Source organism: Cebus imitator, unplaced genomic scaffold (assembly GCF_001604975.1).
Source record: "Cebus imitator isolate Cc_AM_T3 unplaced genomic scaffold, Cebus_imitator-1.0 Scaffold207, whole genome shotgun sequence".
Taxonomy (NCBI): Eukaryota; Metazoa; Chordata; class Mammalia; order Primates; family Cebidae; genus Cebus; species Cebus imitator.
In genome coordinates, this window is record NW_016107522.1 from 160,754 (window position 1) to 165,630 (window position 4,877).

General features: G+C 38.4%; 1 pseudogene; it reads left to right on the plus strand.

Moving 5' to 3' along the window:
* The first annotated feature begins 3,203 nt into the window (after positions 1–3,203).
* LOC108317777 overlaps positions 3,204–4,877 on the plus strand; it is a 20,607-nt pseudogene continuing 18,933 nt past the window's right edge.

The following is a 4,877-nucleotide window of genomic DNA, read 5'->3' on the forward strand; positions in this document are numbered from 1 at the left end:
AAAAAAAAAAAAAAAAAAAAGATGTGTTCACTTTGTAATAATTCATTAAATTGCACCTTCATGAACTATTTTATATAAAAAAAATTTAAATGAATGCTTTCATAAAAATCTAGATTCCATTGGAGATTCACAATATTTTCAGTCCTGGAGCTCAATACATATACCATGGATCAGCTAGAGCTCAGCAGTTGTTGTTTTCAGATGTGGCATGTGCAGCAAAATGTCCACTGCTCTTTTATTACTGCATATAGACCTTAGCTAAATGTTTGCTGACGTTCACCACTGCGATTCTGCAATTGTTTTTTTTTACACCTGACCCACTCAGGTATTCATATCACCTGCTCATACTTGAATATGCATGAGATTTCTCTTGGACTCTAAAATATTTGTAGAGTTTGCCTTAGACAAAAAGAAGTTCACTTCCTCTATTGAGGCCTGAAAAAAATCATGAAGGAAGAATATGAATGTGTTTCTGTTTATACCTGGCAGACAGGAAGTTAATGGCATTTCCCCCAGGGCCTCTGTTTTGTCTTGAAAGTCCAGGCAAGAGTACCTGCTTCGACAGCTGTAGGACAATGGGTGGGAGGATTTAAGAATTTGTTGAACATTTGCTATGGTCATGCAAGAGACAAACAACAGGACACACGTAGAATGACTTCTGGGCAGAACAGAGAGCCCATTTGAAGTTGAGAAAAGCCAGGGATGTCTAAGGGGCACCATTCAAAATATTTATGTATCTGTCTCCAGCAACAGTCAAGTGCCTATTAGAGATGAGGGAAAAGGCCCGCTGGAAGGCTCCAGGCCTGCAGTTTTTGTCTCAGTAGAGGTGAGGTAAAGGCAAGGTGCCCCCAAATTTAAAGTTATTATGAAGACAATTTGGGGCCGGGCATGGTGGCTCACGCCTGTAATCCCAGCACTTTGGGAGGCCGAGGTGGGCAGATCACCTGAGGTTGGGAGTTTGAGACCAGTCTGACCAACATGGAGAAGCCCCATCTCTACTAAAAATACAAAAAATTAGTTGGGCGTGGTGGCAGGTGCCTGTAATCCCAGCTACTGGGGAGGCTGAGGCAGAAGAACTGCTAGAACCCGGGAGGTGGAGGTTGCAGTGAGCCAAGATTACGCCACTGCACTCCAGCCTGGGCAACAAGAGTGAAATTCCATCTCAAAAAAAAAAAAAAAAGAGAGAGAATTTGAAGTTATGAATCAACAGGATAAATTAATTATATGCACTTGTATATATAAAATAGTTAACTATCTTTGCAGTTTTGCCTAGATTTAAACAATATTGAAAGATCAGAGAGTCAAAAGTATTTCTTTCAGAATGATCTCCTGGGCTGGTTCATCTTTGGATACTACAGAGCCTGATATCAATTGCCATGCTGGGAGAATGGTGTCCCTGGGACCTTTTTGGATTCAGTGTCCTGTGTCCTCTACCGTCTCTCCTGATATGCTGAACTTAAGGGATCTCCATTCTCAAATAAAAGCCCCTACAACCAGTACATGAGCCTTAGGCACTGATTTGTCACTTGAAGGTAATAATCATTTGAACTCTAGGGCTAAAACTTCCTTTTGGCATTAAAATATGATGATTAGTGTGAAAAAATGTGGAAAACTTCCTCTCTTGTAATATATTTACTTCTTTTTATGCTTTGATTTTATTTCTACACCATGCCCATGCTTCTTAACTTTCAATGACGAACTGAAATTCTGGTTTAAAGCGGTGTTCGCCAGGTGCAGTGGCTCACGCCTGTAATCCCAGCACTTTGGGAGGCCGAGGCTGGTGGATCACGAGGTCAAGAGATCGAGATCATCCTGGGCAACATAGTGAAACCGCATCTCTACTAAAATATAAAAAAAATCAGCTGGGTATGGTGGCATGCCTCTGTAGTCCCAGCTACTCGAGAGGCTGAGGCAGGAGAATTGCTTGAACCCAGGAGGCAGAGGTTGCAGTGAGCTGAGATCGTGCCATTGCACTCCAGCCTGGCGCCTGGTGACAGAGCAAAACTCTGTCTCAAATAAATAAATAAATAAATAAAGTGGAGTTCATCTGGGTGAGGAGAGATGATATAGTGCATATGTGATGTTAAATTTTGCATCATAATAAAATAAAATTCTTCTACAAGCCTAAAACTAACATATTCTTATAAATAAGAGGCTGGTTCATGACTGAATTGATCTCTCAGCACATTTCTTTGGAGGTATGGTGTGTGAGTGTGTGTCACAAACACAGGAAGAGTGTCCTTTGATTGAGATGGGTGAATTGGCAATGGATAGGCTGCATTAAAGTGGTTAGACCAAGAGTGACATGTGTCTGGCTTTCTTTCATTCCTTTGATAGAAGTAAAATGAGTACTATTTAGTGTAGCTAAATGGGTGGGCATTAACATAAATGAGAGACTTGAAAGAGGTATGCACGTATGTGTGTCTTTATGGGTATGCACATGTGTAACTGTGAGTGAATTTATTAGAACCATATATATTTAGTATATGTTACATTGAATATATTATAGACAGCATATATTTATGTATATATGTTACTTTGTATATGTTGCATTGGATTTAGTATATGTTACATTGAATATACTATAGACAGCATATATTTATGTATATATGTTAGTTTGTATATGTTGCATTGGATTTAGTATATGTTACATTGAACATACTATAGACAGCATATATTTATGTATATATGTTAGTTTGTATATGTTACATTGGATTTAGTATATGTTACATTGAACATACTATAGACAGCATATATTTATGTATATACGTTAGTTTGTATATGTTGCATTGGATTTAGTATATGTTACGTTGAATATACTATAGACAGCATATATTTACATATATATGTTAGTTTGTCCTTTCGTGTTCTCCTTTTACCGTTGTGCTCTCCTCCCCCTATTTCGAGGCCTCACTCAGTATCTTCATCCTATTATGGGGTATCCAGATCCCTCCTTTGACTTTTCCTGTGACTTCATTTCATTTCCACTGAGTTCTGCTAAGTACCATTTTTACGTGACAAGTGAAATAAATATAAAGCATTAATTAATCAGTGAAAAATATCTAATATATTTTACTTTTACAACGGATTTTCAGAACAGGTAATAATGTCGTTTCAGGATATGCAATTATTATAGGGGAAGAATTTTTAGGCTGGAGTAATTTTTGCTGATGCCATGTGGAAAGTGCCTATTTGTCCTAAATATGAGGTAAAGTTATGAGCTTTGGGTATATACTTTGTATCAGTGAATATATGTATATATTTTTTAATTCACTTATTTATTTAGCTTGAGATGGAGTCTCACTCTATCTCTGAGGCTGGAGTGCAGTGGCGTGATCTCAACTCACTGCAACCTCTGCCGTCCCGATTCAAGCAGTTCTCCTGCCTCGGCCTCCTGAGTAGCTGGGATTACAGGCGCCTGCCACTGTGCCTGGCTAATTTTTGTATTTTTTTTTTTCAGTACAGATGGGGTTTCACCATCTTGGCCAGGCTGGTCTTGAACTTCTGACCTCATGATCCATCTGCCCTGGCCTCCCAAAGTGCTGGGATTACAAGCATGAGCCACCGAGCCCGGCCAGTATCATTGAATATATTTTAAAATTCTGCATTTATAACTGTTTGGACTTCTAAAAAGCCGATTAAAAATTTTAGTCTTTTAGTCTTCTAGAAGATAAATGTTCTATGTTGGTTTGATGCCCATGGAGGGAGCTTCTTTGTCTCACTAAAGAGCCCTCCTTTCCCTGATCTCTACTCCTTCCATTCAGATCCAACCACCTCTTCATTCAACACACAAGACCAAAGAGGTGACTCCCTTCCCTAACGCCACACTCCAAAGAAGAGAAGGTGGGCTGCTCTGAATAAACAGCATGAGTTTACATCATCAATACACTGGCTGACTAAATGAATTAACTAATCCCTAAAGAAAATATGTCATTGAAATTATGTGTCTGTATAATAAAACGTTGTTATAAATGTTAATATTATTACTTTCAATAGTTAAATGTTTGCCATTCTATAGGAAAAATAACCTCTATAATCTCTAGAAGCTAGCTACCATTCATATGAGAAAAACCTTAAAAAAATGCCCAATTCAAATTTTACAATTGAAGAACGGAAATGCTATTTATATGAATTATTTGTATATATTAACCATTATATTACTGAGTTTTTTTCGCTGAATTTGAACCATTTGTCCTAAGTTTTAATTAATCAAATGTACTTTATTCCTTTGACATTTTCTTTCTTTCTCCCTTTATTTTTTCTGTGATACATTTTATCTCAGCTTCTAATAGCTACCTGTCAGGAAATCACTGCTTCCACAATAACCTTCACGTGTCTCTGTATTACGTATCTTCTTTAATGTCTTCTTTCTGTACCAAAACTTATTCCCTGGGTTACTATAACATCTCTGAGTCAGTGTTTTGATTAGTTATTTATTAAAGGTTAATATTGTGCCCAGTGGCCAACACATTATCCTCCCTGAATTGTAACGTCTTGCTCCTGTTCTGAACAGGGTGACGGACACGACCAACAGCGATGTCGAGGGAGACTGCATCCTGGTGGGCTTCTCTCATCAGCCCCACCTGGAAAAGATACTCTTTGTGGCTGTTTTGATATCCTATCTCCTTACCCATGTGGGAAATACAGTAATTATTCTGATCTCCTCTGTAGACCTTAAACTCAAAACACCCATGTTCTTTTTTTTTTTTTTTTTTGAGATGGAAGTCTCACTCTGTCACCCAGGCTGGAATGCAGTGGTGCAATCTCGACTCACTGCAACCTCTGCCTTCAGATCACTAATTTATTCTGGAGGAACATTGCCTAGGAGGCTGCCAAAATTCCCCCAGCTACACCCCTTTTTTTTTTTTTTTGAGTCA